The sequence below is a fragment of the Palaemon carinicauda genome, chromosome 42 (assembly GCF_036898095.1).
Source record: "Palaemon carinicauda isolate YSFRI2023 chromosome 42, ASM3689809v2, whole genome shotgun sequence".
Lineage (NCBI taxonomy): Eukaryota > Metazoa > Arthropoda > Malacostraca > Decapoda > Palaemonidae > Palaemon > Palaemon carinicauda.
The window spans coordinates 33,693,377-33,716,268 of NC_090766.1; the positions used below are offsets into that span (position 1 = coordinate 33,693,377).

The following is a 22,892-nucleotide window of genomic DNA, read 5'->3' on the forward strand; positions in this document are numbered from 1 at the left end:
GAGCCGCAGAGATTTGACCAGACTCGTCGGAAGCCTATGCCACCACGACGTCGACGATAGACAGAGGATCTACCTCTGCTATCACCGGCGACTGCTTGACAGCGGCCCCTAACTGAATAAGGTCAAACAGGGCTTCCTTGGAGGGCAGGCCCTTAAGCCCCAAGGAATCCCAAAGCTGAAAAAGATCATCATTATACACAGAATTAACATTATCAAAATCGCCCCGCTATGGGAGGCGACGCCCTCTCCCGCACCCCGAGGTCGGGAAACAGAACTAGGGCCTGCGCTCCCACTCGGCGGCCTCTCACTAGAAGCCGGACGAGGGGGAGCTTCGGAGGAGGTTTGGGCGGCGGAAGAAGAGTCCCGAGAGCCTTCCTCCTTCAAGGCAAACCTTGAAGGAGAACGGTCTCTCTTGGACTTCTTCTTACGCCGGCGGGCAAACCTCTCCCACTGGGAGGCAGACCACTCCCTACACTCACTACATGTATTTTCCCTGTCACACCGTCGGCCTCGCCACTGCGGGCAAAGGGTGTGAGGATCGGTATCCACCGCAGACATGAAGGTACCGCAAGGGCGGCCGGCAATCCCAGGGCACTTGCGCATGATGAACACCAAAGGGCGAGGCCAACTTCAAACACACAAAGCTGAGGAAAAGCAAAGAAAAGATTAAGGCTGTCAAAAACGAGGACGATAGACAGACACGTCTGCACATCGTCCGAGCCAAAAGTGAAGTGAAGCAAATCACCAGTGTGTGGGGGGGAGGGGTAGCAAGCTACCCCTTCCCCTACCCCCGCTAACTAGCGCGGGGGTAGTTAACCCTCGTTAAAATCTATTGGCTCGTCAATTTCAGCTACGCCGAAAGTAAACCCAATGTAAATAGCGTGCTTTTGTATTTCGGTTACGGAACAAATCCCTTTTGGCCTTCTTCCGGCGCCGGGAAGACCTCTCCCAATGGGAGGTAGAACACTCCCCACACTCACCACATACATTATTTCCATCACACCGTTGGCCCCTACAGAAAGGACATAAGGTGTGAGGGTCCACTTCGACCGACGACATATAAGTTCCACAGGGGCGGTCAGGTAAACCGGGACACTTCCGCATCGCAGAGGCCAACTTCACAAACATTCTGTCGAAGAAAAAGCAAACAAAAGATCAGTTAAATGGCTGTCAGATAAGGCGAGGGTGACAGCGGACACGTCCGTCTAGCACCCGAGCCGAGAGCAAAGTGAACTCAGCACAGGTGTGTGAGGGGGGGGTAGCAAGCTACCCTCCCTACCCTCCGGCTAACTAGCGGTGGGGTAGTAAACCCTCGTTAAAATTCTAATGGCTCGTCGTTTCAGCTACGCCGAAAGTAATTACCCATATTAAATAGCGTGGTTTTTATTTCAGTTACGGAACAATTTGTATTTAAATAATTAAGACATGGTACCGTTTTTTGAACCGTTTCTGACTATATAGGCACTTTTTATTTTTTTAAAGAAAAGACAAATTAAAGACATGGAAAATAGTTCCTTTCGTTATTCACTATTTCTACCACAAATGAGACGATTAGACTGTAGTGGATCAACTAAGGTCACACCTCCAAAACAAGATGATATGACAAATTCGGAGATAATTTGTATTTTTCCTAACCATACAAACCTTAGCTATTTACATTGGGTTTACCTTTTAGCGTAGCTGAAATGGCGAGCCATTAGAATTTAACGAGGGTGTATTACCCCCGCACTAGTTAGCAGGGGGGTAGGGGAGTGGTAGCTCGCTACCCCTCCCCCCCCCACACACCGGTGAACTGCTTCACTTTCACTTAGAGGTAGGACTTGTCTTGGGGGACAGGGCTGGCGGGCAAATATATGTAAATAGCTAAGGTTTTTATGGTTAGGAAAAATACAAATTATCTCCGAATTTGTCATTTGTTCCGTAACCGAAATACAAACCAAGCTATTTACATTGGGCGACTTACCCCTTAGGAAGAGTGGAAAGTCCCCAGCCATACTGGCTTTGGCTTTACCCGGGAACTCAGAATCCGAGTGAGTAGCACTCGAGAAAATGAGTCCCTGCACCTCCGCAAGGAACCGTGTGGCCTACATAAGCTTGTGTGTAAAGGAAGAAGTGTGACCCGTCCTAGGCAGTTGACCTGGAGTTCCAGAAGGAACTCTGGGTTAGGACGTTCCCAATACCACCTCGTCAGGGTATGGGGGACGCGACAGTATTGACTCAATACTTGGAACACAAGGAAGCATGGTTTACCTGCAGAGGTTTGAGGTCAGCTATGCAGAGACCTGGATGCTGCTTCCCAGTAGAGGGGATGATGAAGAAAGAAGTAAGGGCCAGACATACTTCTTTCGTTCATGCAGACTAAAACCTGATAACAATGCCCTCAACCTTCTGCTACCTGTCCAAAAAGGAGCCTGAGGTTAGACCAGCTGTAGAAACGTATCGATACTCCTGTGGGTCACGTCCTGCAGGAAGTGGGCTGCAAAGGTCATTAGACGCTTCCAGACTCTAGCTTGTAGCACCTGCGTCACAGAGTAGTATTACTCGAAGGCAAGGGACGTTGCGATGTATCCGACATCGTATTGCAGGGCGACGTGACAGAGGAGGGTCTGGATTCAGGTAGAGATGTATGTCCTTGAGTCCGAGCTGAAGAGGTATACTGGTGACTCTCCCCCGTGTCCTTCTTGTGCTCCCAATCTGGCTGCACGTGAGGACAAACTGCAGCTGTTCCCAAAGATAACCCCTCGATTCCTTTACTGGCAAGGAGAAGGTTTTGGGTCATCTGATACAGAATGGTGACTCGAAATCTTGAAGGAATTGGACCGAAGGGCCGGGACCCCAAGATTCTGAGTCTAGCCAACAACTCAGGAGCGAACCTGAATGTTGCCTTCCCCCATTCCTTAGAAAAGGCAGAGTCGTACGAGACCAAGAAGATTGCTTACACACTGGCCGCGGCCAGAGTGAGCAGGAGCCCCAAGACGGAATACGATCAGAGGCCTGACGTAATGGGTCTTGAGAAGATCTCTTAAGGGACTAAAAATTCCGAACCATGCTCCATGTTGGAGGTCTCACTCCGACTGGGGGCAGGGATGTTCGCAGCTTCGCATGAGCGAGGAAAGGTCCAGCGGGAAGGAAAAAGTTTATTCCTTTCAGCCTGAAGGTCAGGGAAAGGCTGAGCGACAGGCTTCACTGCCGAGAGCGGAAACAAGTCCTCCCGCCGAAAAGCAATAAGTTCGTTATTGCTGGAGAAGAGGCCTCAAGGGAAGAGGTATATCTCCCACGACTCCAACCACAGAAGACTCTCCACTTCGCCTAGTAGACCCCGGCGGATGACTATCGCAGATGACGCGACCTCCGCCACGCGACTGTAGGGGGTTGTCTCTTCTTGAGGAGGAGGCGTAGTGTCTCCAGGCGTGAAGCCGAAGCGATGCCCCGCCTCGTGAAAGATGTTGCAGTGTGGTTGTTTGAGTAGCCTGTGCAATGGGAGAAGCTCTCCCGGGAGTTCCGTCAGGGGAAGCAGAGGGTCCGGAAACCGTTCTGCGTAAAGTCCCCGTGGAGCTCTCAGGGCCATTGAAAGGTTGACAGACAACCTGGCCTTGTTGAGACCCATTCTCAACAGACAACAAAGGAGGGAAGACGCAGGCGTCGATGTTGTCCCACCATCACCAGAATGCATCCTGCCAAAGAGTCTTGGGGTCTGAGACTGGGGGGAAGAACAGCGGAAGCTTGAAGTTCCAAGCTGTCGCGATCAGGTCCCCCAGGCCAAGGACTTGCTGGTTACTAAAGGCCAAAGACCCCCAGGTACACTCTATCTACGAGGCTCTGCTCAGATAGTCAGAGAGAACATTCCTCTGCCCGGAATAAGCGAGCCGATAGTGGTATTGAGAGGATCTCAAATCATCTCAGTATCTCTACTGCAAGATGCGAAGGTATGAAAATGCGACCCTTGCTGGTTGGAATACGCCAGTACCATGAAGTCGTCGCGCACGGAGCGACTCGGCAGGAGCTGTAGAATCTGTAGAGGGGCCAGACTACGGCCCCTAAGCCTGCCTGAATGATGGAGAGGTATCCTTCAGGTCCTGACCATAGGCCTGAACCGGAACATGCCCCCCCCCCCCCCCCCTTTTCTTTGACGAGTCCGAGAACAGCATAAAAAATGTGGGGAAAGGACGAGAATATCCACTCCCATCAAGAGGTTCCATAGGTCAACACCCATTGCAGGTCTAATAGTTCCGCTGGTCCCATGGGGGCCAGAAAGTCCGGTTAATCGTTGCTTTGAAACCAACGGAACTTGGGCCGCCCCACAGGGAACTTATCCTGAGGCGACCGTTCGGGACTTTAGACGGGTCAAAGAGGAAAAGAGACCTAGGAAACGTTCCAAGGTAGGGCTGAAAGCTCTGCTTGACTGAGAACAGGTACTGCGACTCTCCTCAGCCTTGCCACAGTCAACTGAAGGGAAGGCTCGGAGGAGGAGGCAACAGCATCTGGCGTCCCCAGGCGGTCACCCATCCAAGTACCGACCAGACCCGACGTTGCTTAACCTCGCTGGACGGACGAGAAGCGGGGTTTCCAACGTGGTAAGGCCGTTGACTCAATATCATGGCTAGATACTCCAGATGTTGAGGCAGAAGTAGAGAAGGCTCCTAGCAAATTACCATGATCCCTCACTCATGGTAAGGATCCGGAAGCTTGTCCCGGCGTTGAAGAAGGTCGAACCCGAGCCTACCGGAGTTGACCAGACCTCCAAAAGGCGAAGGAGGCGGAAGCCTGCTCCTGAGCGGCCATGAGGAAAGCAGGGAGAGTTTTCTGGAGAAAAACCTGCGATGCCACGGCGGGATCGCCACACCGCATCTTAAGCAGGAACACCTGTAGTCTAGGCTGAATTCCAAGAGCTTCCTGGAAGATGGATGGAATGGAAACTGAAAGTACCCGTCCTTCCGATCCAGGGCCTAAGGAGTCCTGCCGCCTCGTTACCAGTCTGATCGATTCTGCTGTTCCACGCTGGACGAAGTTTGTTCGACAAACTTGATCAGAGATGAGAGGTCGACTACGGAATTCCCGTCTCAGATGCTTTCCTACGAGAAAGGATCGACTGAAGAAGCCGTCGACGATCCTATGGAGGACCTACTCCTAAGGCATGGATCATTCTGCCCAAACGGGCAAAACTCTTGTCGACCCCATGGCATAGAGGTTCAGTGACACTGAATTCGCTGACAGAGACGGCAGGCGCGATATCCTTGGCTGATCACGGAGATCATGCAGGAATCGGCACCGGGAAGCTGTTATCTGGATGAGTAACCTTAGGCATCCTCCCAGCGTGAGACCTGCAAGAGGGGGTTGCCAATCCTAGAGTTCGTGAACTCTGCCGCTCCCTCTAGGATTATGCCCCCCGGGAGAGCCTCCCGTGCGACCTGTTCCTGACAGGAGGGGACTGCTATTGGACACCTTGTCTTGGTTGCCGTAGCCGGTCCGATAACTTAGGCCGACGAGGCTGAAAGAAAGAGGCGCTGGAGGCCTGCAGGGTCTGGAAGAAAGCGCCTTGGAGGAGTGAAAACGGAAGTCGATTTCCTCCGCACAACCGCTGTCTATGTCTCTGTCCCTGGGCACAAACAAGCTCTTCCCAAGGATGGAAGGGTGTCTGAGTTTGTCGACATCCACGGATGAGACACCCGAGAGGAAGCCCTCGGTCATTGCGTCCAGATGGTCCAACATCGAGCTTGCCCGCAAGTTCGAAACTTGGCGACGAAACGCCAAGGTGCTTGAGCCCGAGAGGAGGAAAGTACCCATGATCTTCCTGGAGCTTCCTTGTACAAAACCTCGGGTCGCAACCGAGGAGGGAAAGGACCTGGTAAGCCCCTTTCCCTGACAAAACCCTTCCAGGGAATGATGGGGAAGGGCTAACCCAGGTTCTGGAAAGAAGAATGTTGCTCAGACCTCCCTGAAGATTCTTCCTGCTCTTGCATGTGCCATGCTCTGCGTTTACGGGGTGAGGACCATGTTCTGGAAACCCGCTCTAGAAGACTCGCCAGGCTGGCCATGTTGCGAAACCCCGACGGGAATCGCGGTCGCAATCGCCCTGGCGATCACGCGATGGTAAATCAATGGTTTGCACGTGGCCGAACGTGGAAGCTCCCATGCGCGGGCACGCAGGAGTGCAAACGAAAGTGCGCGGAGGAGCGCAGAAGGAGGGCGAGCGTGGTAGGAAGGGCGAGAGCTGGTGGTCGGCGAGCGATGACCCGTAGGCGAGCAATGGATACTGCAGGAATCAAGCCGACGTTCGCGCAATGGAAAACTGTCGGTTCGCGCGACGGAACACCGTCGGTCCGCGCGACGGAACACCGTCGGTCCGCGCGACGGAACACCGTCGGTCCGCGCGACGGAACACCGTCGGTCCGCGCGACGGAACACCGTCGGTCCGCGCGACGGAACACCGTCGGTCCGCGCGACGGAACACCGTCGGTCCGCGCGACGGAACACCGTCGGTCCGCGCGACGGAACACCGTCGGTCCGCGCGACGGAACACCGTCGGTCCGCGCGACGGAACACCGTCGGTCCGCGCGACGGAACACCGTCGGTCCGCGCGACGGAACACCGTCGGTCCGCGCGACGGAACACCGTCGGTCCGCGCGACGGAACACCGTCGGTCCGCGCGACGGAACACCGTCGGTCCGCGCGACGGAACACCGTCGGTCCGCGCGACGGAACACCGTCGGTCCGCGCGACGGAACACCGTCGGTCCGCGCGACGGAACACCGTCGGTCCGCGCGACGGAACACCGTCGGTCCGCGCGACGGAACACCGTCGGTCCGCGCGACGGAACACCGTCGGTCCGCGCGACGGAACACCGTCGGTCCGCGCGACGGAACACCGTCGGTCCGCGCGACGGAACACCGTCGGTCCGCGCGACGGAACACCGTCGGTCCGCGCGACGGAACACCGTCGGTCCGCGCGACGGAACACCGTCGGTCCGCGCGACGGAACACCGTTGGTTCGCGCGCGGGCAAACATTGGAGCGCATGTGCGCAGTCGCGCATGAGCGTAGTCGCGCAGGCACGTGGGCGTGTGGACGTGCAGCGAGCGGGTGAGCGCAGGCGGTCGGGAGACCGATGGCGCGTAGGCGGGCGATGGCGCATTGACGAGCGATGGCACGTTCTGGCGAGCGATGGCGCGTTCTGGCGAGCGACGGCCCGTAGGCAAGTGAAGGCGCGTCGGCAAGCAATGGCGCGTCGGCAAGCGATGGCGCGTCGGCAAGCGACGGCACGTTGGCGAGCGGTGGTGCGTTAACAAAACGCTAGCGTGCAGGCGAAGAATCGCGCGGGCGCGTACGCGATCGCTAACGCGTAAGAGACTAGTGATGGTTAGCGCGCAGGTGCATCAGGAAGGTGAGTGCTGAAGCAAGCTGTTAATCAGGCGATCCTAGACGGTCAGAAAAAACCGTTGGCGCCCATTGGTGCGTGGCAGAAAAGGGCGCGCAGATGTGCGCTGGCGATTGAAGAAAGCTGGCGCACAGAAGGACAGAAGTAAAGGTGAGCGCTGGCGAGCAGGAGGAAGATCTACGGCAAGACTCAGCTACCGGAGATCGTGGTCCACAGCAGGCGAGCGCTAGATCGCTACTGATGGAGTCCAGGGGAACTGACACGCGTGGGAGATCGATGGCGATCGTTGACGCGTGGGAGATCGCTGACGAGCAGGCGAACGTTGACGCGTAGGAGATCGCTGACGAGCAGGCGAACGTTGACGCGTAGGAGATCGCTGACGAGCAGGCGAACGTTGACGCGTAGGAGATCGCTGACGAGCTGGCGAACGTTGACGCGTCTGTGGTCGCTGGCGAGCTGGTGATCGCTGGCGAGCAGAAGGCAACGCGTGGAATCCTGTACGTAAAAGAAGAGTCCTTATCCAAGACCTGAACCGAAGTCCTAGATCGCGAGGGCGAACGTGGGCGCACAGGGCGCGTAACAGGAACCAACAGGAACAGCAGAGACAATCATCAGGAGAGCGCTGACGAACAGGAGAGCGCTGGCGAACAGGAGAGCGCTAGCGATCAGGAAAGCGCTGATGAGCAGGTGAGCACCTGTGCACTAATACTGAGCAGGAGAGAACACTGCAGAAGGGCGCGCAGGGGAACCCTGACACGCAAGGGAAGAACCCCCGTGGGAGGCAACCCATTGCCCCGAAGGGATCGTTGTCCGTCGGGAGACTGATGTCCGTCGGAAGACTGTTGTCTGTCCGTCGGGAGACTGGAGTCCGTCGGAAGACCGTTGTCCGTCGGGAAGACCGTTGCCCGTCGGAAGACGAGGTCAGACTGCTGTCCATCTGCACCAGGGGCGGAAGATCAAGAAGAAGGAGTTGTAGGCTGCATACGGAGATTCAAAAAGGCGCCTCTTAGCACCCTTATAGGGAGATAGGAGGCCCTTACGACGTAGCAGACGGTAAGCCTTACGGCGAAGGCGGCCAACAGCAACAACAGCAGAAGAGTCCTCCGAAGAGGAGTCTCTATGAGTGTACTCTCTCGCGAACGAAAGAGAAACACTTCGTAGAAGAGACGGGTCAGCCAGTGACCTAAAAGGAGCAATCCTCCGAAGAGGGGCTCGTGCAGTTGCCCAGCCCCTTGAGCGTAACTGCAGGTGCGACCGCTCAGCACCAAGAGCATAGTCGCACGAAAAAAAAGGCAAGAGAAGAACCCCCCAAAGGGGAAAACTCAAGCCTGGACAGGAAAAACTTCCCTCGGAAGGAAAGTTACCCACCCAAGGAGGCGAGCCTCCTGAGTGTTCTAAAATGAACTGGAGAGCTGTCAATCGTCACGGGAGTACTTCCAGGAGAAGGAGACACGCCCCTGACGAAGATCTATAGGGGAGGCAGCTACAGAAGAATCCCCAGGCCTCAACAAGACAGCTCACTCCGTTGTCACATTACAGAAACGAACAAGATCGGTAACTGTGAAAAATAAAACAAAAATCATTAGTTAACATTCATTCCCCCAGGAAGGCTCCGAAGAGGAATCCCGAGGGAAAGGAACACAAGAATTACACAACAGGCACATGCCGCCACAACCACTTACACTCACGGAAGGAGAGCTGTAACCAACACAGAATTATAACAATTATAATTATGTAACTATGTAATATAAAAATGAATGAACACTAAAGAAAGAACGAAAACCCCGAAAGGAATCGTTCTACAAAGCTGAAAAATCAACAAATACAATTAGATTCATAAACTAATAGAGACAAAACGTACGGCGTAGCAACCCCCCCACACGGGAAGGAAGCTACAAAGGCGTAGTAAAAGTAACATAGTAAAAGGGTGAACGACCTCAAAGAGAGAGAGAGAGAGAGAAAGACCGAAGTCAAACTCGATCGCGACCCATGAAATTACACCATGGTGGCCTAACTGCCGAGGGCTCCACACTACACACACAAGCACAAACTCTGAAAAGGAAACTTACTGATTTCTATACTCAAATATATACATAAACAAGAAAAAATGTTTACATATATATTGAGTAAAAGAAAAGAAAGTGATTAAGTAAAGACAAAACAAACAATGGCTGCCAAGTGAGGACAAAGACAGAGACGTCTGTCCATGTCCGAGCAAAAAGTGAAAGTGAAGCAGTTCACCGGTGTGTGAGGGGGGAGGGGTAGCTAGCTACCACTCCCCTACTCCCCTGCTAACTAGAACGGGGGTAATACACCCTCGTTAAATTCTAATGGCTCGCCATTTCAGCTACGCTAAAAGGTAAACCCAATGTAAATAGCGTGGTTTGTATTTCGGTTACGGAACAAAAATCCGTTATGTTAGAGGTAAGAACATGAAATCATGTGGGTAAAGACAAGGAGTCCTATAGTCAAATCTTTTTAGCAAGGCAGATTTACACCGACTCGCAGGGGTGCCCTTTTAGCTCGGAAAAGTTTTCTAATCGCTGATTGGTTGGACAAGATAATTCTAACCAATCAGATAGCAGGAAACTTTTCCGAGCTAAAAGTGCACAGCTGCAAGTCAGTGCAAATTCGCTTCATTAAAAGAATTGGGTATAGTTTAGGTAGGGTGAGGAATCTTATATTAAGTCACATATAATACATCTAGAATTACAAATGACCGCCATGTCCTAAATCTAGGAGATAATTAGAAGTTAACAACACATTTTAAGGTGAAAACTTTGTTGAATTACTTTCATACATGTAAATATATGAAAGAGCATCAAGAGGATATAAATGACAAATTCGTAGATAATTTGTATTTTTCTTAACGATACAAACCTTAGCTATTTACATGGGGTAATTACTTTGGCTTAGCTGAAATGACGAGCCATAAAGTTTTAACGAGGGTTTCCTACCCCACCGCTAGTTAGCGGGGGGATAGGGAGGGGTAGCTAGCTACCCCTCCCCCCTCACACACACCGGTGATTAGCTCACTTTACTTAGAGGTAGGACTTATCTTGGGGGACAGGGCTGGCGGGCACATAACTGTTAATAGCGAAGTTTTGTATCGTTAGGAAAAATACAAATTATCTACGAATTTGTCATTTGTTCCGTAACTGAATACAAACCACGCTATTTACATTGGGTGATTTAACCCTTAGGAAGGGAGGTAAGTCCCCTGCCATACTGGCTTTGGCTTGCCCGGGGGCCCCGAACCCGAGTTCATAGAGCAACTCAAGGGTTGGGGCCCCTGAGCCTCGCAGGCAGCTGAGGAGCTGCTGCAGCCTACGTATGTTGTGGGTGAAGGTGAGCAGTGACACGTCCTAGGAAGTTGACCTGGAGTTCTTTAGATAGAAATCTAGGCTAGGACTTACCCAATACCACCTCGTCAGGGTATGGGACATGACAGTATTACAACTTAATACTAGGAACACAAGGAAGCATGGCTTACCTGCAGAGATTCGAGGTCAGCTGTGCAAAGGACCCAGGATGCTGTTTTTCTCCAAGGGAGGAGAGGATGAAGAAAAGAAAAGGGCCAGACAGATCTCTTCATTCACAAAGACTAAAACCAGGTAACGATGCCCTCAACCTTCTGCTACTTGTCCAATTAGGAGCCTGAGGTTAGACCAGCTGTTGTGCAGCCTCCACAGGGCCGATAGAGAACGTATCGAGCCTCCTGTGTGTCACGTCTTGCAGGTAGTGGGCCGTGAATGTGGTCTGACGCTTCCACACCCCAGCTTGCAGGACCTGCGTCACCGAAAAGTTCTTCTTGAAGGCCAGGGACGTAGCCACGCCCCTGACATCATGCGCCCTAGGGCGCCGTGACGGAGGAGGGTCAAAACTCAAGGCCAGGTGGATCACCTTGCGGATCCAGGCCGAGATGGTATTCCTGGTGACCCTCATCTTCGTTTCCCCGGTGCTAACAAACAAGGCACGCACCTGGGGGCGGACTGCAGCTGTTCTTTTAAGATACAACCTCAGACTCCTGACTGGGCACAGTAGGAGATGGTCTGGGTCATCTGTTACAGAACGAAGACTCGAGACCTGGAAGGAGTCGAACCTAGGGTCCGGCAGTCCCGAGTTCTGAGTCTTAGCAACAAACTCAGGGACGAAGCTGAATGTTACCTCCCCCCATCCCCTTGAATGGGCGACGTCGTAGGAGAGACCATGCAGTTCGCTGACTCGCTTGGCCGAGGCCAAAGCTAGCAGGAACACCGTCTTTCAGGTAAGGTGGCGATCAGAAGCCTGGCGTAATGGTTCATAGGGAGGCCTCTTAAGAGACCTGAGGACTCGAACCAAGTTCCAAGGAGGAGGTCTCACTTCCGACTGAGGGCAGGTAAGTTCGTAACTCCGTATGAGAAGAGACAGTTCCAGCGAGGAGGAAATGTCCATTCCTTTGAGCCTGAAGGCAAGACTTAAGGCTGAGCGATAGCCTTTCACTGCCGAGACTGAAAGGCGTATTTCTTCCCGCAGATACACAAGGAACTCCGCTATTGCTGGTAAAATGGCATCGAGGGGAGAGATACCCCTTTCACAACACCAACAACAGAAAACTCGTCACTTCGCCTGGTAGACTCCTGCGGATGACCTGCGCAGGTGGCCAGACATCCTTTCCGCAACTTGTTGCAAAAATCCTCTCTCTGTGAGGAGATGCTGGATAGTCTCCAGGCGTGAAGTCGAAGCGAAGCTACGGCTTTGTGGAAGATGTTGGAGTGTGGTTGTTTGAGTAGCTCGTGACGTGGAGGGAGCTCCCTCGGGATCTCCATGAGGAGCTGCAGAAGGTCCGGAAACCACTCTGCATGATGCCATAGCGGAGCTATCAAGGTCATCGAGAGATTGACCGATGTTCTGGTCTTGTTGAGGACCCTCCTCATCAGACAGAACGGGGGAAAGGCGTACACATCGAAGTTGTCCCACTGTTGTTGGAAGGCATCTTGCCAGAGAGCCTTGGGGTCCGGGACTGGGGAGCAGTACAGCGGAAGCTTGGTGTTCAACGCCGTAGGGAACCGGTCCACAGTCGCGGAACCCCACAAAGTCAGGACTTTGTTGGCTATCTGAGGATCCAAAGACCACTCGGTACAGTACTCACTATCTGCCTCGCTCTGCTCAGACTGTCGGCGAGCACATTCCTCTTGCCTGGAATGAAGCGAGCCGCAAGTGATATCAAGCGGACTTCGGACCATCTCAGGATCTCTACTGCAAGATGGGATAGCTGTTCCGAAAAGGTACCTCCCTGCTTGTTGATGTAAGCCACTACCGTGGTGTTGTCGCTCATCACCACTACGGAGTGGCCCGCCAGGACTTGGTGGAACTTTTGAAAGGCCAGGAAAACAGCCTTCATCTCCAGCAGGTTTATGTGAAGGTACTTTTCTGATTCTAACCACAGGCCTAAGGCCCTGTGGTTCAGAACGTGGGCCCCCCACCCCTTGTTTGATGCGTCCGAAAACAGCATCAAATCCGGGGAAGGGACGAGAAGATCCACTCCCTTTCGTAGGTTCTTGTCTGCCACCCACCACTCGAGGTCCGCTCGTTCCGTAGATCCCATGGGGATCAGGATGTCCGGGGAGTCGAGTCTTTGACTCCACCGAGACTTCAGTCGCCACTGAAGGGATCTCATTCTGAGGCGACTGTTGGGGACGAGACGGGTCAGAGAGGAGAGGTGGCCGAGGAGACGAAGCCACGATTGGGCTGGGAGTTCTTCTCGATTGAGGAAAGGTTTCGCAACCTTCCTCAGCCTTGCTATCCTTTCGTCTAATGGGAAGGCTTTGTGGAGATTGGTGTCTATGATCATGCCTAGATATACCAGTTTCTGAGAGGGCTGCAGAGAGGACTTCTCGAGGTTTACCACGATCCCCAGATCCTGGCAAACTTCGAGGAGCTTGTCTCGGTGGCGAAGAAGGGATGCCTCCGAGTCTGCCAGGATCAGCCAGTCGTCCAGGTAACGAAGGAGACAGATGCCGATCCTGTGACCCCATGAAGAGATGATGGTGAAGACTCTGGTGAACACCTGAGGCGTTGTGGAGAGACCGAAACACAGCACCTTGAACTGGTAGATCTTGTTGTCTAGGCAAAATCTCAGGTACTTCCTTGAAGACGGATGGATTGGGATCTGGAAGTACGCGTCCTTCAGATCCAGTGTGCACATGAAGTCTCGTGGTCTCACTGCAAGTCTGACCGTGTCTGCCATCTCCATACTGAGCTGAGTCTGCTTGACAAACCCGTTCAGGGTCGAGAGGTCGATGACTGGTCTCCAGCCTCCAGACGCCTTTCTCACAAGAAAGAGTCGACTGTAGAAGCCTGGGGACCTGTCCACGACCTCCTGGAGAGCGTCCTTCTCCAACATGGTCTGGACTTCGGCCCGAAGGGCCTGCCCTTTTGCCAATCCCATGGCAAAAGAGCTCAACGACACTGGATTCGCTGTCAGGGGAGGGAGAGATGCTGTGAACGGGACACGATACCCTAGAGAGATCACGGAGACCATCCAGGCATCCGCCCCGAGTTGCTGCCACCTTGGTGCGCAACTCTGAAGGCATCCCCCCACTGGTGGACATGCGGGGGGATTGCCAACCCTAGCGCTTCCGACCTCGGCCGGTGCCTCTAGTGTTTTTGCCTCCCCTGGAGGACTTCTTGCCCCTCCTGCTCTTGGCAGGAAAGGGCTTAGACACCTTGGGCTTCGCTGCTACGGTTGTCTTCTTTGTGTCCTTGGCAGGACGGGGCTGCTGGACTGCCGGAGGCTTGTAGGGCCTCGATGTCAGGGCCCTGTGTATGAGGGAATCCTGGTTGGATTTCCACCACCTCTCGGCAGTGAGCTCCACGTCCTTAGGCTCGAACAAGCTCTTACCAAGAACAGAAGTGTGTCTGAGCCTGCTAGACTCGGCGCTGGGAACCTTATGGTGGAACCTCTCGGCCACAGCGTCCCAGCGCTTGAGGATCGTGTTGGCCCACAAGCTCGAGACTTGGTGGGACAGAAACTCAATAGTCCGAGTGCCCGAGAGGAGAAAGGTTTCCAGCGCTTTCCTGGTGCTTTCCTTGGAGAGGTTCTCGGACCGCACCAGGATACCCAGAGACCCCAGCCAGATGTCGAGCCATGAAGTCGCCTGCATGGCGCACTTGATGATCTTCTCCTGGCTCTGGATCTCAGTGGCTGAGGACACGTGCCGGTTGGAGAGTCTCTCAAGAGGGACTCCCCCTATGAGTTCTTCCACGGAGTGATGCAAGGGAAGACTCAGCGAAGACTCCTCGAGGATCTCAAAGCTTATTCCCAGCACTCGATCTGCTGGAGGAGGCAAGCTCCGCGAGCTGGCCCTCGATCTTGTCTCTGGCACTCTTCATCCCTTGGGACCAGGGCAATGCTGCGCTGGCCCTAGAGGGTTTCTGAGTGCCGTAGACGCGATCCAGGACCGTGTCCTTACCTTCACGAGGTGGGACTTCAGGGTCTGGGATCCCATTAAGGTTCCTCATGAGGGTCAGGACTTGCCAAAACGCATGTTCTGACTCCTGGTGCTCGCCTCCTGTCGGACTTGCAGCGAAGTCTCCGGTCCCCAGAGGCTCTTCCTGGGGGGAAACGTGGACATCTTCGACGGCTCTGGGCTGTTCCTGTCTGATCCTAGCTGACGATTTGGGAATCGTCTTAGAGTCCTTAGGTTCCCTCCTGGGCGGGATACAGGACTCTAGAAGCGAAGGAGGCAGGTCCTTCTCCACCTCGGGACGAGGAAACCTCTCAGGAAGAGGAGGAACCTCCTCCATTGGTGCGATGGGGGAGTATTCCTGCTCAACCGACTCTCCTGAGGAGAGGTAATCCTCCTCCGCAGGGGAGGGCGAGAAGGTCTGAGGGGGTGTAGGAGCCTTGCGTAAGGATCTGCGCGGGGACAGCTTAGGCCTCGGAGGAGGATCCACGGGAGAGACTCCTCTCTTCCTCTTCAGGGGGGAGGAAGCTGCCGCTGGCTCGCGACCCGAATCAGAGAGGGCTGGCTTAATCGCCCGCACGAGAGCTCTGAGTAGGGTGTCGAACCAGGGCTGTTGACTGACAGCAGCGCTGTCTGACACTCCCTCTGGAGGGAAGGGGATCGAGGGATCCCTAAGAGGAGTCGACAAATGAAGGTTCGCCTGCAGGGCTGTAAGAGAAGAATCCCTAGACCTGTCCGGGGAGCGCTCCCCCTCTGGCGAGCACGCTGGTCTGCGCTTGCGGGGAGGGGAACGCGACAAGGAAGAATCTGCCTGTCGGCGATCGCACTGGGGCTCGTGTATCGGGCCCAGAGCAGGGTCGCGCATGAAAGGAGGGCGCGAAGCTGGAAAATCGCGCACGCGGCGCGCCCGCGTGGGCGGGGGCAGGCGCGAGGGCACGCAGGTGGATGGTCAGGAGCGGTGGCGCGCTGGCGACAGAGCGGGAGCGATGGAGAGGTGGCACGCTGGCGACAGAGCGGGAGCGTGGGCGCGGGGGCGCACGGCAGTTTTAGCGGGAACATGGTCGCGAGAGTGCGTAGGTGACTGTGTAGGCGTGCGGCGATCAGGGGCTGGAACAGGAGGAGGCCAAACGCGCGGACGCGCAGCGACCTGGTGCGGCCCCGAAGGGCGTGAGATAACGGGAGCGCCCGAGCGCGTGTCCGGGAGAACCGGCCGAGGGCGCGATACCACTGGAGCAGGGTCGCAAGCGACCTGGGGGCGAGAGGATTGGCGATGGTCTGGAAGGACCGGCCTACTCGCCTGTGGAAGCGCTAGTTGCGCTGGCAATCGTGGGCGCGCATAGCGCACATCAGGAACAGGTCGCACCGGGGTTCGCTGCTTTGGAGGTCGCGTGGTGCGAGCAGCGTGAGGGCGCTCTGGATTTAGTTGAGCAACCATCGCTGTCTTAAATACAGGCACGGGGCGTGTAGCAGGAACAGGGTGCGATTTTGGCGCGTCGGGCGCGATCGTGTCTGAAGTAGATTAGCGCGGTTCCAAAGGCGGCCGTGAGAGCCCGTGGGCTGGCTTGGACACCTCTGGGGCAACGAGCTGAGTCGTCGCGACGCGTGGTCGCGTTGGTGCTGGTACAGGAACTGCGCGCGGGCGCGCATCGCGAACCTCTCTCGTATCGCGAGCCTCCCTCGTATCGCGAACCTCACTAGGTGGGCGCGATGGGTCCAAAGCGACACATGGGCACGTTGGAGTGCGCGTGAGCGCTGGAGCTGGAATCGCGTCTATCCCCCACGGGGCGCGACGAGTCCGCAGGAACCTGAGGGCGCCTGTGCGCCAACTCAGGAAACTCCTGGATCGCGCGCGATGAAACAGGAACAGGGGGGCGGCGAGGTGCTAGAAGGCGCGTGGGCGCAGGAGGCCGCTGGGGTACCGGTGGACGCGTAGGCGCCATATCAGGAACTGGCCGCGAGTGCGCAGGTGAGCGTGGCGGCACTATATCAGAAGCAGGGCGCGTTTGCGCAGTTGGGCGCTTGCGCGCTACTTCAGAAACTGCTGGAGGGCGACGGGGCGGCGATGGGCGTGGGCGCGCAGGGGAATCCTGGCGTACAACAGGAACAGCGGCGGGAACGCCTAAGGGTGAGCGCCGAAGCGCTTTGTCAGGAACATCAGGAACAACAGCAGGAGGGTGCGCAGGCGGAGCCTTACGCTTAGGGGCGAGAGGCGCAGTTTCGCGCTCAGGTCCCTGAGACCCCGAAGGGCCTGGAGATTGCGCAGTGGCAGTCTCAGGTGGCGCGTAAAGCGCGTCAGCAGCTTTGGATGTCGAAGGTCTGGGCGACAGTTCACCTTGTCCCGAAGGACGACCATCCTTCGAAGGGGATCGCGAACGATCCCCGGAGAGGACAAGGTTGGTAGCAAGCAGGTCAGGAGAGCGGTGAGTCGTCTCCTCCGCAAGAGGACTGTGGTGACGATGAGCCGAAGAGGCGCCTCCTAACCCCTTTAAAGGGGGAAGGAAGGCCTCTACGGCGAAGGGGAGGTTGAGCCTTCCGCCTTATACGCCCACGAGGGGCTGTGGGATCAGCAGGCTGACCATCAATGGGCCTCCGAAGAGGCGTCTCTACCAGAGAACTCCCCCGAGAGGGAGTCTCAACGGAAGGAGAGACCGTGGGACTAAGCTCCTTCCTCGAAGTATGTTCGGAGGGGGAGACAGAGCCTTCCGCTACCGCAGCCACAGGAACGGGTGTTTGGCCAGACCCACGGGATGTTTCCGACACAACAACGTCAACCACAGACAGAGCATCTATCTCCGCTGAAGTTGACGATTGTTCGGCGGCTGCACCCCGTTTGATCATGTCAAACAGGGCTTCCTTGGAGGGCGAACCCTGCAGCCCCAAAGGAAGCCCGAAGCTGAAAAAGATCATTGTTAGAAACAACCACCTCCTCCGAGGGGGAAGGGGCAGCCGCCTCGCTATGGGAGGGAACGACCTCTCCCTCACCACGGGATCGGTTAATGACATCAACAACATTGCGGTCTACGCTACCACTCGCCGGCCTCTCGGAAGAGGCCGCCCGAGCGGGAGCTTCGGAGGAGGAATGGGCCGCGGAAGAAGAAGACTTGGGATTTTCTCTCTTCCGAGAAGCCTTGGAAGGAGAAAGATCCCTTTTGGCCTTCTTCTTACGTCGCCGGGCAAACCTCTCCCACTGGGAGGTAGACCACTCCCTACACTCAATGCACAAATTAGACCTATCACACCGTTGGCCCCTACACTGAGGGCATAAGGAGTGAGGATCCGTTTCCACGGCCAACATAAAGGTCCCACGAGGGCGGCCGGGAAGTCCAGGGCACGTACGCATAAGGAGTAATAGAGGCCAACTTCAGACACACACTGAAAAGAAAAAGCAAACAAAATTATGGCAGTCAACAGAGAGGAGAGCGCTGACAGCTCTGTCGTCTCTCCAAGCCAAAAGTAAAGTGAGCTAATCACCGGTGTGTGTGAGGGGGGAGGGGTAGCTAGCTACTCCTCCCTACCCGCCCCCCCGCTAACTAGCGGTGGGGTAGGAAACCCTCGTTAAAACTTTATGGCTCGTCATTTCAGCTAAGCCGAAGTAATTACCCCATGTAAATAGCGTGGTTTGTATTCAGTTACGGAACAAATATGGATTGTCATATACTGTAGGTGGTGTTAGTGTTTAATCAATAAATCTCAGTTAGGTGCACAAGTAAAATTATACCTATCAGGGGTGTATATATGATAACAGCCACCAGTACGTATGATGACTGCTGACTAAGAATAAAGAAGTGTAAGGGGGGTCGCAAGGGGCATTAGCCCCCATTGGGTAAGTAGGTAAGGACACGGCTTGTAGGTTAGGTTAGGGGGGGATGTTTACGTTAGTTAGTATCCATTATTAATGCACGCGGAAGGAACTGGCCGGTAACACACAAAAGCTCCACTTATTCCTCCAACATCTATTTCTGGAATTAGGCTTAGACATGTTCAAGTACTTTAGGGCAAATAGGTACACTAGGCACAATTTCTTCAGATTAAGTCAGCATTATGATGATGGAAGATTAGATATGGAATGTGGAATTAAGAGAATAATCTTAATTATTAGTAAAAGATTATTATTATTATTATCAATTACTAAGGTAAAACCTAGTTGGAAAAGCAGAATGCTATAAGCCCAGTAACATTAAAATAAATATTATCAGCCAAATGAGTGAAGCTTGGCTCTTAAAAAAGAATATTGAGGAATATTAAGGATTCAGGGAATATTTGAAAACAGGGGAATAAATGATCAGAAACTCAAGGTTAGGAGGCCATTCAACATTAATATATGGGTGAAGGGGTTAGGTAACGGGGTATTATTGTACTGTATTACACGGTAATGTAACCTAGGGAAAAAACTACTTTTTTTTCGAAAATGACACCCATTCCCGTCAGAAATGAATAGTTTCAGAAATAAATATATATATATATATATATATATATATATATATATATATATATATATATATATATATATATATATATATATATATATATATATATATATATATATATATATATATATTCACCGATAATGGGGGACCCCGACTGGGAACTCGGGGTTTGGGTTGGGAAAACATACTGGGGTAACAGTATATAATGGTATAACAAAACTTTTCTTGGTATTATTGTACTGTATTACATGGTAATGTGAGCTAGGGGAAAAAAATGTTATTTTCATTAGTAAAATAAATTTTTGAATATACTTACCCGATAATCATGTAGCTGTCAAGTCCGTTGCCCGACAGAATTCTACGGGAGGGATACGCCAGCTATCACTATACTAGAAGGGGGTGTACTCACCAGCGCCACCTGTGGCCAGGTACTGCAGTACTTCTTGTTGACACCACCTCACTTTTTCCTCGGTCCACTGGTTCTCTATGGGGAGGAAGGGTGGGTCAATTAAATCATGATTATCGGGTAAGTATATTCAAAAATTTATTTTACTAATGAAAATAACATTTTTCAATATTAAACTTACCCGATAATCATGTAGCTGATTCACACCCAGGGGGGTGGGTGAAAACCAGTGTACATGACTAAAGGATAGCTAAGTATCCCGTATTTCATATAATCAGTTATTTCAGAATAACAATGAAATAATAAGTACCTGGTAAGGAAGTCGACTTGAACCGTTACTCTGCCTTTATTAAGTTCGTCTTCCTTACTGAGCGCAGCGTTCCTCTTAGGAGGCTGAATCAACTCTAAGGTGCTAAAGTATACAGGGCTGCAACCCATACTAACGGACCTCTACACAACCTCTAACCCAGGCGCTTCTCAAGAATGAATTGACCACCCGCCAAATCAAAAAGGATGCGGAAGGCTTCTTAGCCTACCGTAACAACCCAAAAAAACAACAATAAAAGCATTCAAGAGAAAGGTTAAAAAGGTTATGGGATTAAGGGAATGTAGTGGCTGAGCCCTCACCTACTACTGCACTCGCTGCTACGAATGGTCCCAGGGTGTAGCAGTTCTCGTAAAGAGACTGGACATCTTTAAGATAAAATGATGCAAACACTGACTTGCTCCTCCAATAAGTTGCATCCATAATGCTCTGCAGAGAACGGTTCTTATTAAAGGCCATCGAAGTAGCTACGGCTCTCACTTCGTGGGTCCTTACCTTCAGCAAAGCAAGGTCTTCATCCTTCATGTGAGAATGGGCTTCTCTAATCAGAAGCCTTATATAATACGAAACTCCGTTTTTGGACATGGGCATCGAAGGTTTCTTGATTGCACACCATAAGGCTTCTGACTGTCCTCGTATAGGTTTTGACCTATTAAGATAATATTTCAGAGCTCTGACAGGGCAAAGAACTCTTTCTAGCTCGTTACCTACCATGTTGGAAAGGCTAGGAATTTCAAACGATCTAGGCCAAGGACGTGAAGGAAGTTCATTCTTAGCTAAAAATCCGAGCTGTAAAGAACATGTTGCAGATTCGGATGTGAACCCAATGTTCTTGCTGAAGGCATGAACCTCACTGACTCTTTTAGCTGTTGCAAGGCAGACGAGGAAAAGAGTCTTGAGGGTAAGGTCCTTGAAGGAAGCTGACTGGAGAGGTTCGAACCTAGGAGACATAAGGAACCTTAAGACTACGTCTAGATTCCAGCCTGGAGTGGGTAAACGACGTTCTTTAGAATTCTCAAAAGACTTAAGGATGTCTTGAAGGTCCTTGTTGGAAGAAAGGTCCAAACCTCTGTGGCGGAGAACTGAAGCCAACATACTTCTGTACCCTTTAATCGTAGGAGCCGGAAGGGATCTCTCATTCCTAAGATGTAATAGGAAGTCAGCTATTTGGGTTACAGAGGTATTGGTAGAGGAAACTGCATTGGCTCTACACCAGCTTCGGAAGACTTCCCACTTGGATTGGTAGACTCTACGAGTGGATACCCTCCTTGCTCTGGCAATCGCACTGGCTGCCTCCTTCGAAAAGCCTCTAGCTCTAGCGAATCTTTCGACAGTCTGAAGGCAGTCAGACGAAGAGCGTGGAGGTTTGGGTGCACCTTGTCTACGTGAGGTTGACGTAGAAGGTCCACTCTTAGAGGGAGAGTCCTGGGGACGTCGACCAGCCATTGTAGTACCTCTGTGAACCATTCTCTTGCAGGCCAAAGGGGAGCAACCAGCGTCAGCCGTGTCCCTTCGTGCGAGACGAACTTCTGAATGACTCTGTTGATTATCTTGAACGGTGGAAATGCGTAAAGGTCGAGATGGGACCAATTCAGCAGAAAAGCATCCACATGAACTGCTGCTGGGTCTGGAACTGGGGAACAGTACAAAGGAAGCCTCTTGGTCATGGAGGTGGCAAACAGGTCTATCGTAGGCTGACCCCACAAGGTCCAAAGTCTGTTGCACACGCTCTTGTGAAGGGTCCATTCCGTGGGGATGACTTGATCTTTTCTGCTTAGGCGATCTGCTGAGACGTTCATGTTGCCCTGAATGAACCTCGTTACTAGAGTGAGGTTTAGACTTCTTGACCAAATGAGGAGGTCCCTTGCTATCTCGTACAGGTTCCTCGAATGGGTCCCTCCCTGCTTGGAGATGTAAGCCAAGGCTGTGGTGTTGTCGGAGTTCACCTCCACCACCTTGCCTAGCAGGAGGGACTTGAAGTTCATTAGGGCCATATGAACTGCCAGTAGCTCCTTGCAGTTGATGTGGAGCGTTTCCTGTTCCCTGTTCCACGTTCCCGAGCATTCCTGTCCGTTCAAGGTCGCGCCCCAGCCCGAGTCTGACGCATCCGAGAAGAGATGAAGATTGGGGGTCTGAATCGCTAACGATAGGCCCTCCTTGAGAAGGAGGTTGGTCTTCCACCACAAGAGAGTGGTCTTCATCTCTTTGGTGACAGGGATAGAGACTGCTTCGAGCGCCAAATCCTTGTCCCAATGAGCTGCTAGATGGAATTGGAGAGGGCGGAGGTGGAGTCTCCCTAACTCGACGAACAGGGCTAATGATGACAGGGTCCCTGTGAGACTCATCCACTGTCTCACCGAGCAACTGTTCCTCTTCAGCATGCTCAGGATGCAATCTAGGGCTTGGCTTATCCTTGGGGCCGATGGAAAAGCCCGAAAATCCTGACTCCGAATCTCCATTCCCAGGTAAACTATGGATTGGGAGGGAATGAGCTGGGACTTTTCCAAGTTGACTAACAGACCCAGTTCCTTGATCAAGTCTAAAGTCCAGTTGAGACTCTCCAGACAGCGACGACTCGTGGAGGCTCTCAACAGCCAGTCGTCTAAATAAAGGGAGGCTCTGATGTCCGATAAGTGGAGGAATTTTGCAATATTCCTCATCAGATGCGTAAACACCATAGGAGCTGTGCTTAGGCCAAAACACAGGGCTTGGAATTGGTACACAACCTTTCCAAAAACGAATCTCAGGAAAGGTTGGGAGTCTGGATGAATAGGAACGTGAAAGTAAGCGTCTTTCAGATCCAACGAGACCATCCAGTCATCCTGCCTGACCGCTGCTAGGACCGACTTCGTCGTCTCCATAGTGAACGTCTGCTTGGTGACATAAGCATTGAGCGCGCTGACGTCCAGCACC

At 53.1% G+C, this 22,892-nt stretch overlaps 1 protein-coding gene and 1 pseudogene across 1 annotated transcript in view; both read right to left on the bottom strand.

Annotated features, from left to right (window-relative positions):
• mRpL24 (mitochondrial ribosomal protein L24) overlaps window positions 1-22,892 on the bottom strand; it is a 198,975-nt gene that overhangs the window by 171,124 nt on the left and 4,959 nt on the right. The window lies entirely within an intron of this gene.
• On the bottom strand, window positions 4,470-4,588 carry LOC137633365 (5S ribosomal RNA; annotated as a pseudogene).